Raw genomic sequence first — 13,780 nt, forward strand, 5'->3', positions numbered from 1 at the left:
TGATGATATAAATATGTTTTAGGTTTTTAAATGATTTTTTTTTAATTATTAAAGAAGAATGAAACGTGCTATTCTATAAATTTGATTTGAACAGGATTGACACGATTTTAATAAGAGAAAGCCTTAGGCAGTGCAGGATAGCATGACTTTTGAAAATACAAAATTTTGCAATAATAAATAAACAAGTATTAATAATATAAAATTAATAAATGAGCATCACCAGTCTGATCAAATTTAATGTGGCTGACAATATTCTATCTCTTTGTAATAGTTTTTTACTCTAGTTTTATAAATTGTTATATTCTTTATCAAACAAAATACGAAATGTGAACTCTATATATTTGTAACGGGTCCCGGCTAAAATCCCAAACGCCAAAATCCCAAAAGCCAAAATACCGAATTATTAAAAGTGTTACAGCTACTCCCGCGATTCTTCCCGGGCTTGTTGGAGGCAAAGGGAAATCTTCTTTGTCTTAGGAAATTATTTTAAACATTTTCCTCCATTATAATTTCATCTCATCAGGATTTTGGCTTTCGGGATTTTGATCTTTTCGGGATTTTGGCGTTCGGAATTTTGGCTTTCGGTATTTTGGCTTTCGGGATTTTGGCTTTCGGGATTTTGGCTTTCGGGATTTTGACCTTTTCGGGATTTTAGCGTTCGGGATTTTGGCTTTCGGGATTTTGGCTTTCAGGATTTTGGCAGCCGCCGATTTGTAACAGTAAATAAACGAATCTTAGTCAAAATCCAAATCGCCAAAATCCCGAAAGTTAAAATCCCGATTAAGTCGAAATCCTGAATAATCAAAATCAAGAAAGTCAAAATCCTGAAAACCATAAAATCCCGAAATCCAAAATCCCGAATTATGAAAAGTGTCATAGCTACTCATTCCACACGCTATCCTCTGTATAAATTTGCCCCTTTCAGGATTTTGGCATTAAGCATTTTGATTATTCGGAATTTTGACTATTCGGGATTTCGATCCATTTGAGATTTTGTCTCTGCGGGACTTTAGGTTTTCGGACCTTTGTTTTACGAGATTTTGGCCGGCATCGCAAATAAACTAATAAAGAAAAATGTGCCGTATTTTCCGATAGCCATCACCCAAAAAGAAACCATAGCTGAACTTAGTTACCTTGTCTATTAATTTTATAAACGTTTGGCGAATGAATTTTGGAAAAACTTCAGCTTTCCAAAACTGCCCCATACTTAAAAACATTTTACAAAACTGAAAATAAAATCACTTTCATGAAATTGAATTACTTGTTGAATTATTGAAAAACAGATAGCGTATTATTTGGATTTACAGGGGCATCAATCTGGTCTTTAGTTAGAAATATTTTTACATTTTTCAAAAAAATATTTTTTAATGAATGTTATGTCTTCTGTCTGTCTGTCTACAAATACTTTCGTATAACAAAAATGAGTAATAAAATTGATTTTCAGACAAAAATTACTTATCGGTTCATAACCGGTTCAGAATCGATTTGACCAAATTTACAAATTATTAAAAACACTGCCCAAAATACACTTTATATAATTAAATTTGAGAAAAAAAAATAAATATCGATTATGAACCGGTAATAAACCGGTTCGTAACTGATTCAAATTGGCTATATTTTGTAATGAATTCCATTACTTTTCCAATGAACCAAAACATGATACCATTCGGTTGAAAAACGCACCCTCTAGAGCTTTTTAAACATTTAACCTTGAAAATCCCTTTTTTAGGTGTAAAATTAACATTAAAAAAGTTAATATATTTTTACACCTAAAAAGTGTTAAAGTTACGAAGAAAAAAAGTTAATCGCACCCCTTTTTTTCTCAGTGTAGGGATGGTTCGCACAGAGTGAACCTTCAAACGATGCGAATTTTCATTTTGTTTGCAAAGAGCTAGGTCGTCATTTCTTAGCTATTAGGTAATTATTATTATTAACCTTATGAGACGAGATGAGAAATATTAAACTCATTAAATCAGCTCTTTGCAAACAAAGAGAAAATTCACATTTCAAGGTTCACTCTGTGCGAACCATGCTAACATTCCTTTATATTATTTCACGCTAAACAATCAAAGTCGATCTAGAATAGAGTACGACCAAGTTGACAATTCTTAACCCAGATGGCGCCGACAATCTACTCTACTAATCCCGATTCTTCATTCCCATGACGCGCTTAAACCCTTATGCCCGAAGCACAATAATTTTTTGTTTTCTAAACATGTTTTTGACATTTCAACGAGAGTGAATGAAACATAGATCTAGTCATCTCGCTTACTCTCATAGGCAATTTCGAAAACATGTTTACAAAACAAAAGTTATTGTGCGTTGGGCATTATGCCCAACGCACAATAACTTTTGTTTATAAACGTGTTTTCAAAATTTCCCATGAGAATGAGCGAGATGACTAGATCTAGATCTCACTCACTCTCACAGAAATGTCAAAAAATTGTTATTGTTATTATGCATTGGGCATTACCCACAGATGGATGCTGCTATACGTTGCTTTGTGTTTTTATTCTGACTTTCATACTTCAATTAGTGAACATCAGTCACCGTGGACAAGTCCAGTCAAAATGAAGTTGCAAGAGTGATGGCTCCTTCACTTTTCCATCTTTCCTTATAATGTTTTTAAGTTAGACCCAGCAGGGTTTCCAGCTTGAATAAATAATAAGAGGGACTAATCATCCAATTTGGCAATTCTGTATTTTAAAATATTTAGAAGGCTTCAATTTTATGTTTTAAGTTAAGGCGAGATAACACGAGAAAGAACTTGAATGATGAAAGACATTGGGGAATTCTGAGCTGGAAAGTATGTCTCACTTCAATCTTCTAATGAATCTTTTGTTATTCCACAAGTTTAACTAAACACCCTCCTAAGGGATTAGATTGAGCCCCAAAAATTTACTCAAAGAAAATTGGTTCTCTCCAGTCAGTGAAAATGATTGGTAATGTCGGTAATGTATATCGTCAATTTGAAGCAAATATTAATACACCATGTCCATAATGCGCTTCAGTTATATTTTCTCTGTTATTAATAGTTTCTTGATATTGGTCGAAAATTGTGAGTGTGTTTCTGATGTGATTGTTTAAGTTAAGAGAAAACTGAAAGAGACTTTTCTTCTTTACCCCATAGGGTTATCACAATATCGGAGAAATTAGTAAAGTTTATCCTGTAAGTGTATGGAATCTCAAAAGAGACTCAAATTAATTAACAATTGAAGAAAAATTGCACAAATAAACTTTCAATGTAAGATAATTCCATCCATATATTTTCCCTCAAAGTGAAAAGCATAGTCTTTTGTGCTTCTTAACGAAGTACTACTCTCCACTCTTAAGTATACAATTATGGGGTGAGAGATGTGTATAAAAAGGGCGCTAAGAAAAAGAATAATATACACCAAATAAATTTTCCAAATGTACTTTTAAGAAAGCCATCCTTGAATACAATTTCCACCATTCAATTTGAAAACTTCACAATTGCTCTCCTCCTAAATCCGAACCACCCAATTTCTCATCAGCGGAAACAATGAAAAGCACTCAACTTGAATCTGAAGCCACTCCATTGTTCGCTTCGATGGTAGAACCAAGTGAGGATACATAAATGTGCTTTCATATGGATGTGTACGTGATTCATTATAGATGACCCATTAATTTGTCATAAAGAGTGACACGGAATTGACAAAGATGTTTAAAATAAGCAAATTTATTGACAAATGTTTCACAATTCAATTCAAAATATTTTCTGCCATTCGATAATGTTTATTTTTGTAAATTCCAACGAAGGGTTTTCCATCATACATTCTTCTAACAATGCAATCTAATTCACAATGGAACTGAATCATCCGGATATACAACCCCCAAATCTTCTGCTCATCTCAAACTAAGCAATTTCTTATTGTCAGATATACACTCTGCATATCATTTAGTAAGAGCTTTATTTATATTTCAACACTTGGATTTATGTCACTGTCTGAAGAAAATTGTTATTTTCAAAGCAAGTATTACAAGTTTTAAATGCAAACCAGTTTCTTCTAGAACTCTTTTGCTTCTTCATCGTGCAAAAAAAAACAAATACGGGTGTTTAATAGTTTAAAAGACAGTATTAATAACTTTCATGTTATATTTATGATTAACAATAAATTGAAACCGATTTATAACCCGAATTCTGAAAAATTACTATATAACTCATAGAAAAGAAACGGAAAAGCTTCCTCGGTTTGCGGAATGCTCAAACTCGAGATAGAGATCTTTGCATGTTTTTGGGTTCTGACTAGTTCCCTCACTGAGAAAAAAAGAGGGTGCGATAAACTTTTTTTCCTCGTAACTAACACTTTTTAGGTGTAAAAATATATCAACATATATATAATATATATATAACATTTCTTAATGTTAATTTTACACCTTTTTAAGTGTAAAATTAACATGAAAAAGGGTAACTTTAACCCATAATATTCCTAAAAAAAACATAATATTTACACTGATTTTTGATCAATAATGCAGGGTAAAATTACCATTTCTGGAATGTTATTTTAACTTTTTCGGATATCTCTCAGTGCTACCAATTAAAATGATTCATAAATCGTGGAAGCATTCCAAAATCGAAAATGGATAAAGAACTTTTATAATTTTTAGTTATTTTTATTAGACATCTCTCACTTAGAATTCTTTTAATTTTATTTAAAGATAGGGCAAAGTGAGGCTATATTGAAGCTGGAGCTACATTGATAAAACTATTTTTCGCATATTTCTATAGGAATTTGGTATTAATCAGAATTTAATTTAGATCCAAATTTGTTTTATATATAAATTACATTACGCTAAAGCCCAACTTCATTTAGAAAGATACGAAAATAGCGTTTTCCAGGGGGGTAACCACTTGTTTTTTTCTATATGGACTTTCATAAAAGAGAGTGAAGGTACTACTGAAAGAGAGAGAGACTCTGGAAGACATATAGACGGTCTTACTCTCTGTGTAAGGTATTGAAAAATTGTTTTATTTAATATAAAATATTAGATTTAAAAGCAAAGTTTGTGAAAAGTTAGTTAATTATGAATTATGAAAAATTATGAAATGCTGTGTAGTGCAATAATTTCAGCAGAAAGTCTAGAAAACTTACGATAAAATTGTTGTCCCGAAAGTGAAAAATTTTTGTATAGAAAGGCTTGGGGATTTTTTCCCAAAGAGTTTTGAGCCGTATAATATGTGTCCATCGAAAGTGACTTTTTCAAGCTTTCCAAAAAGGTGTGTCTTATGGTATCCCCAGAAATTAGAACAGAATTATGACCATTTCCTTGTGTGAATTGAGAAGAAAAGTGTGACTCACCGAAAGTTATTACTTGTACACAAAGTGTTACCTAATTCAAATTGACCGTTAGTACACTACTCGAAAAATGCCTTGTTTTAAAAAATGTTAAAGTTGATAAATCAATTGATATTTTTTGTGAACTGCCTGAAATAATTAAAACTTAAGACTATAGAAAAAAAGCAACATTATTTATACGGGTTTTACATATCTTAGTTTATTGCAAATTAAAAATCGGTGACTTATTTGATATAGCTCTCATTTTTTTCAGTGTACAAAGAAATTTTTTTAATGTAATTACTTCAAATGAGTTAGAAAATTGCAAGAATGAGACCAAATGAGAAGTAACTTCACATTTTATCAAACTGGTTGCCCCCTTGGCGTTTTCAATGCAGACCTAGATTCAATGTAGTCCCACCTTCCCCTAAGGTATGTTTTAAAATAATTGAACAATTTGGTTGTTCAACGAAATTTTGTAGTCATCAACACTATACAGCGGTCGGCGCTAAAAAAAACTACAATTCACTCAAATTGAAGTTTTTTTTTTTAATTTTGCAAAACAATGTAAGGTAGAGTAAGACTTTTTGGCCATGTAGGGGAGACCGGGGTACCTATAGCCAGGGGTAGAATTAGTCAGTGGATTTTTCTAGTTTTTCTTAAAATGTACATCGAGCAAAGTATTTTTTTAATGAAAGTAGGAACACATCACCATATTTCCAGAAATATTTATAACTCTGATCCTGTTATCCTACAATTTTGAAGCATTTTTTATAAAATGGGTATAAAATTGTGACTTTGATGTTACAGTTTTTGAACCAGCAATTGGTTTTCTGAGTTGTTAGTCAAAATATCATAGTTTAACTTTGTTTCTGGTTTAATAAATTTAATTAAGAGATATTTTTCACTTGGACATTAATTATCTACTTTTTTATGTAAGATGATAAACACTGAAACATCCCCCGGGGCACTTGTAGCCACTCTTCCGTGGCAGGCTAAAACTATCAATGATTTTTCACTAATACATGGATAATTGTTAGATGAAAAAGTACTATTGATAATCCATGCAATATTGCCATTCGGATGAACAATTTGTGAAATAGTTTTTTTCAAGATGTTATAGTAATAGTAATAGTAATATTTATTCAATCACAAAAATAGGGTTCATCCCTCTTACAATTGTTATAAAGAAAAAAGAAAAACAAGTTAAAAAACAGCACCAAAAAAAAGGAAAAAGAAAAATAAAAGAACGATTTACAATAGTATAAGAAAGGTAAATGAAAATTAAATAAGAAAAAAAATCCAATAAGTGTTCTCTTAAGATTAATCCTGAAAAAAGCGTCGGATGCCATCTGCAGACCTACGCAGATCACTTGGAACGGAGTTAAAAATAACTACTAACTAACTAACTAACTACTAATGTTTTCAACAATTTTGCCGCAATTACAAGAATGTCATAAAAAAGTCGGCTAAAGCCCTTTTCTTTAGCTTTAAATGACATATTTAATATCAGTGGGCTTCAGTGTATCATGTAAAACAATATTTGGTATCTCCTGTTTAAAATTTCGCCTGAAAAATTGATATCAATTAGTACCCCAAAAGTGGCTATATCTACCCAGGCCGGGGCACTTGTAGCCAATGTGTCATACTTTTTTCATTATCCTCTCAAGGAAAAGTCAAGGATTTTAGAGCTTTGAACTACACTGTTTCATATAGCCAATATTCTAATGCTACTTATGAAACATAAAAATATTAGACAAACCTTATCATTTTTCACAAATCATGCGCGAAAAAAAGCCACATTTGCTGGCTAAAAGTGCCCCGGTCTCCCCTACAAATTATTGGAACATTCATTGTGCCATTCCTCAAAAATGTGAGCGTTGATAAATATTTATATTAGCTACGAAAAATGCAACTTTCAATAATTGATACTGTCGAGAAGAAGTCATCATACCACCCCTTGTTTTTGTCAAAAAAAAGTCTTTAAAGAAAAAAACCAGCTTTAGATTTAAGCCAGCTGGAGACGAAATACGCATAGAGTAAAAATCACTTTTAATGTAAGGTTTTTACCATTTTTGCTTCATTTTTTAAATCTCTAATGAAAAATTCAAAAACTTTTGTGCTGAAAACACGAATAAATGCACAAATTTTGAAAAATAAGTTATTTAAAACTAATATGATTAATATAATAAAAAAGAATGCTTGAAATTTCAATACATTTTTATATTCTCTATTCCTTTTCGAATATCTTAAAACTTTTAACTTTTAAAAATTTATTATCAGATTATCAGGTTTCCTCTATTCTCCTGCAAAATGCATAATTTATGGAATATACCGTCATAGAAATGGGATTAGTTTTAGCAGAGTGTGGGGGTAATTTCGCCAAGTAGAAATTATTTTTAAGATTTGCTTCATTTGACTCATTTTCTCTTGGAAATCGTCTATTTGAGAATATATTCTGAACATTTCCCATTAATTACCTATTTTTATATAACATAATATTAAATTTTCGGAACTCATGTATGTGTGAAACTACCCTCACTCACTCATACGTCACTCAAGGATGTTTTTGACATTTTTCGTTGAAAAATATTTTCTTTTGAAGCAAAAGAAAATAATCAGTTCGTAATCGTTACTGTGTTATCACACTTGCACATTAAAATTTTAATATGATTCACATTAATTGTCGCTGGTGAGAGTCCAAATGTGTAATTTGTGTGTTTGAATCATTTTATATTCAAAATTTGATCTATTTGTTGATAAAAAGGTAGACTTGGCCCTCAAAATTTGATATAAATTGATTTATAGCTTTAATGCGAAAAATTAATGCGATTTTCTCTTTAATTTTTTAATGTGAAAAATATTTATGCTTTAGGTAAATTTAAACTTATTTTTGCAGGCCAAGTCCACTTCTTTATCAATAAATAGAAAAACCCCAAATATTAAATGACTTAAAGACACAAATAACATATTTGGACGCTCACAAGCGACAATTAATGTGAATCACATTAAAATTTTAATGTGCAAGTGTGATAACGCCGTTACGTTCACAAATTAGTTTACAATTATGGAGGATTCGAAGACCTTTCCAACTAATACAAAATTGCCCCAATTCATTGAGCAATACGCTGTGTATAACTGTTTAAGCTTTAACTTTGAAAAATGTATAATGCTCAATTCGAAGCTCATGTCCCATTAAAAGGTGTATAGCATCCCATTCGAGCCTTGGAGCATTTCGAATTTTTTATACACTACCGCCCTTTATCAAATTTACGACTTTACTACCGATTTCACCTGATGTAACTCAATCTGTTGTAGCGTATCTATGCATCCGCAAAGAAATAAACAAACAATAAAATATTAAAATCCCTTTTTAAAATTAAAATGCAATCGAGAAATTAATATTGAAATAAATAATTATCGCATTATACAATTTGACTGTCATCGTGTAAACCTCTTCATTACTTGGTAATATAGTTTTGTTGAATCAAAATTAAATGCACTGTATTTATTGCTAATTAATGTAAAGCTTTTTTACAATGAAAAAAAAAAAACTGAAAAAAGTGTATCCAGCATGAGTGATTTCATTGCATTTCCATTGACATAAAGCCATGAATAATTTTAGGGCGAGTGTATCAGCGTTATTTTAGCGATATTAAAAATATTGAAACAAAATGAATAAGTGATAAAGAAAAGTTGGTCATTTGATGGAATTATATGATATTTATGTTCAATTTAATTATTTATATGGTTGGTTATTAACTCTTTATTCTCTCTCAATTTTTTTCCTGATTTGCCATTGGAGCGTTATTATGATTTTTTTTTCTATTGATTTAATAAAGATTCAATTGTGATTGACGTTAAAGAGAAAATGGAAAATAATTACGAGACTTCAATCAAAATGAATAAAATCACACTCAGATAGGCAGAAAATTTTGTGTAGCGCTTCAAGATAATTTAATAAGAAGTCTTGTGCAACATAATGAGAATATAATGCGAACGAAGCATACAGAAAATTTTCTATATTATAATACAAAATATCTTCTTCATCGTACAACTCCACCTATTTTTTTGTACCTTGGTGCGAGTTGGCGTCATTCAGTAAATGAATAATAGAAGAAAATTGATTGTATTATCCGGTACGAGAAAGATGGTGATTCTGGATGCAATATCGATTGAACTTATTGCATAAAAAACGATGGTTCTATAATGTCTGAAAGGTGAACCACGGCATTGGAGTCACTTGAACTTGATTTCATGGTAAGAGTATCAGCAAAATCTAAGAAGATGAGCGTATCATCTTAAGCCAGAGCTCCAGGCAATCGATACACAAATAAAATACAGAAATATTCGTATTATAATCAAATTTAGATGTACCCAAGTGCCTAAATAATCTATATTCAATCTAGATCCGATTGTGGGTATTTTCGATGCAAATATTAATATTTCCAGCAATTGAACATATGAGCATACTTATTGATATATCGATTAGGCTCTACGTGATATACCACCATCCATAAATTGAGGGGTGGATTTTTTTTTGATGGTGTTATTACCAAACAAATAAGCGCATTGGAGTGAATTTTTAGTGCTATATACCGCAATTACATTAGATGAATACATTAGGAGATACTTCAATTTAATGGTTTTGTGAAAGTGACCAATCAATTAAATGGTTCTTTTATTTTGGTCAAAAGGGTCAAACAACTTGATGTTTATCGAGGAGCGGTAGTTACAATATACAACACTTTGCGGCATGCTCGAGTTCAGTACTCCAAAAATTGAATACATGTCGAAACGAAACTTCTTCCGTTCGGGACGGTGAAATGTAAGATCGTTGCAAGCAAAGCTATGACCTCTTGTTCACGACTGAGAAGAAGATTCTACGGCGGATTTTTGACCCTTGAGTGTGTTAAGTCATGCCTAAATGGGGACCGAAATTCATCCCCTGGGTAACGCATCCTTTAGATAAGTCTTTGTCTTTTCCTAACAGGCACAGTGGGTAACGGTCAGAACTTGACGCTTAAATCGAACTTAAAGATGATGTTTGATTAAAGATTTTCCAGTGATCGCCAGTGGGAATAAAAACACCTCAAGATTAAAAACACTTTTTTAATCTTCCCCAGAGCTTTCGGTCCGGATATGGACCTTCTTCAGTGATCGACTAAACTAGAAGTACTAAGATTAAAATAGAAGCTCCAAATTGCGTGGAAAAAGAGTATCTGTATCAAAAATTAGAAATTAGATCACACAGTTTAGAGAAAGTATTAAAAAACCGTCCCAATTGATAGTTCCTGATAGTGATGATTTACATTATTGTGAATAAGAGAAACGATCCTCAAGAAATCAAGAAACATAGTTTAGTCGACCACTGAAGAAGGTCCATATCCGGACTGAAAGCTCTGGGGAAGATTAAAAAAGTATTTTTAATCTTGAGGTGACTTCATTCCCATTGGCGATCACCGGAAAATCCTCAATCATACATTAATAACGCCAGTCCGAATATCCAATTAAAGAGGCTGTTATAGGGAGTGCCTCGGCTCGTGTGGTGGGCCGATGTTTCACGCCACTTAATCCCTGGTTTTCCCAAAATCCTCTTGTGAAGCTCTGTGACTTTACAAGTGTAACGGTCCGAGAAAGGACCCTCCGTCTTATGTTATTTGCATAAATTAAAGGCTGAGTATTCTTTAGGAATACCCCAGCTTCATTTGGGACCTAGTATGCCAATATTGTTACTGATTTAATGATGCTAGTAGACGATCTACATCTTCTGATGGTGTCTACATCTTCTGATCCTTCCCCTACCCTAAACTTGATGGAAGTGCTTGCAATCAATCTTGATTATTCAATCACCCGTTCAGATCCTTGCACTAATGTCATCTCGGAAAAAATGTAAAGTCGTGTAGTACCGCACCGATTTAGCATTAAGTTTACTGTTAAACTGGGGAATAACCATTACCACTATTACAGAATCCCATTCCATGTTAAGAGCGTGCAAAAACGAATGTTTTATTAAATCATGGAATCGAACATAAACCAGAAAAACGGATCTTTGAAGGTCAAACCCTCAAGCGACCTTCAGACTAGATGCTCTACATGCTGGACACACTTACGACTTCAGCCGAGAAACGGCTTAGTTATTGGGAAACTGATGAGAATTTTGTATATTCATTATTTTGATTATATTTACATTAAGTCATCTTTCGGCTTAAGTCGTAAGTGTATCTAGCACAATAGCCCAGTTTCCGAATATGGCACAGTATCGTAACTCTATTGACAAACCTCATTTACCTGTAGGTCGCATAAACGCTACCAAGCGGTAAATTTTGTCAAACAAATACGCCTTAAATAATTTATCGAGACAGGTAATCTAGTTCGGTTACCTGTAAAATTATAATTATAATAATAGAATACTGTAAAAGTTTTTAGGGAGTAGACCCCATGTATTCAGAACAAGAAGCTAGCCTAGCCTCCGATCCACTAACAGTCTGATAGGCATTAATCACGATGAATTCATTCAGACTAAGATTAGGAAACGGTTATCGCACTCGATATGCAAGTAAGTGAATTATCTATATCCTATAATTTGTTCAAATTTGTCAGGAATTAAGAGAATATACTGAACTGAAAGTTTTTTTTGTTTTTAGAACATAACAATAATAATAATGGGGTCCCGGTCAAAATCTCGAAAGCTAAATTTCCAAACACCAAAATCCCGAACTCTTAAAGGTGTCATAGCTAGGCCCACAATTGTACTCGCCCTTTGCTGGAGGCAAAGAGAAATTTTACGAATTTTACGAAATTCCTCAACACATTATCATCCTTAATTTCAGGATTTGGCCCATTCGGGTTTCGGTGTTCACAATTTTGGCTTCTGAAATTTTAGCTTCCAGGATTTTGGCTTTCGGGATTTTGGCTTTCGTAATATGGCTAACTGGTTTTGACTATTTCGGGATTTTAACGTTAGGGATTTTGGCTTTCAGGATTTTGGAGTAAGAGATTTTGGCTTTCAGAATTTTAGCTTTCGTAATTTAGGCCTTCAGATTTTAGCTCTTTCGGGATTTTCGCTTTTCGATTTTACTTACTTCTTAGGTTACTGCAACGTCCCTTTAAAGGACCACGCGTCTTGCACATACCTCTTCTATATTTTAAGTCTCCGATTTTGGCTTTCGAAATTCTGAGCACATTTGAGTAAAATGGAATTCACTCAGTTCATCCAGCCCTTAAGATAATCCCTTAAGTGACCAACGAAGTTGTTTTCTCTTTACAAATAAATAATGCAATGAATCCCAAAACCTAGTACTAGACGAAAGTGTATGACGGTAAATCGGAATGAGGAACAACTCAAAAAGCTTTAAAATGGTGTGTTTAGTTGTAAAAGAGGACAAAACCCAGGTAAACTTTGTGTTATATTTGTCTAAAACCTCTAAAACAAATCAGATCAGTTACATTAAAATATTATTTCTTGATGTGAAGCACAAATATGTCGAAGTATTGAAAAATTGAAAGAATTTATAAATATGTGATATCTCTCTCTCTTAAAGTCCGAGCAATAAAATGTCATGTATTTTAGACATTTCTCTTGAAAATTTGATTAGCACTGCATTAAATTCCTCTGCTACACCTCATAAATAATTTTGCATGATTGCTGAAATGTGCAGCGTAATTTGTATATGCATGTATATTAAAGTATGTACTGTAAAGTGATTTATAAAGTTGTTGGCAATTTAAAATAAATAAAATATATCACTCAGCAACGTCTGTGTTGTGTGTGAGATCAGAGAATCTTCCGTGTTTTAATCTGGATGGCTCCTTTCATGTTGCGCAACAAGAAAAGGGGGAGAAGAAGCTTTCACGAAAATGTTGGTACAAGTCGAATATGTTTGATGTGGGTCTCCGGGGAGATAATAAATTAACGAAGCTAATCATAAATCACTGCTATTCTAATAAAGTGAATTATATAAATAATCTCATTTGTATTAATACTCGCTCAAACATATCCCTCCTACACAACCGTAATGATAGAGACGTTTTGGCGTTAGTCGGAAGGGCTTTTTTCGGAAGAAAATTGGAGGGAAAAGAAGTGTTTTGTCTGCTTGTGTTATTGTTTTATGTTGAGGCTAAAATATTGCTCTTAGCAGCGGTCTCAAATTATTTCTGTCATTCCTCATGATTACAATCGCCCTGTCCATCTATTGTATTAGTGTATAAGTGTATGTTAATTACAAATAGCTATTTCTGGAAGTTACACGACCGTGACAGACTCTGATTTTTTTTTCAATTGTATACACCGCTAAAAAGAACTAAATTGTTTATTCTTTTTTTTTCATTCCCTCTATAATTTCTTCATTCCTCAATAGAGCGCTTGTGGTTGCGACTAAGAAAAAAAAAGTCGTAAGGCAACCTGTTTCCATATAGGTACAATGAAAGTGATGAAATCATCATCTTAAATAGTGGAAAAGGAGAAGAAAAAACTGTATTCA

General features: G+C 32.5%; 1 protein-coding gene across 1 annotated transcript in view; it reads right to left on the reverse strand.

Moving 5' to 3' along the window:
- The window catches only part of LOC129810085 (hemicentin-1), a 140,440-nt gene that overhangs the window by 93,996 nt on the left and 32,664 nt on the right, over positions 1-13,780 (reverse strand). The window lies entirely within an intron of this gene.

Source organism: Phlebotomus papatasi, chromosome 1, assembly GCF_024763615.1.
Source record: "Phlebotomus papatasi isolate M1 chromosome 1, Ppap_2.1, whole genome shotgun sequence".
Lineage (NCBI taxonomy): Eukaryota > Metazoa > Arthropoda > Insecta > Diptera > Psychodidae > Phlebotomus > Phlebotomus papatasi.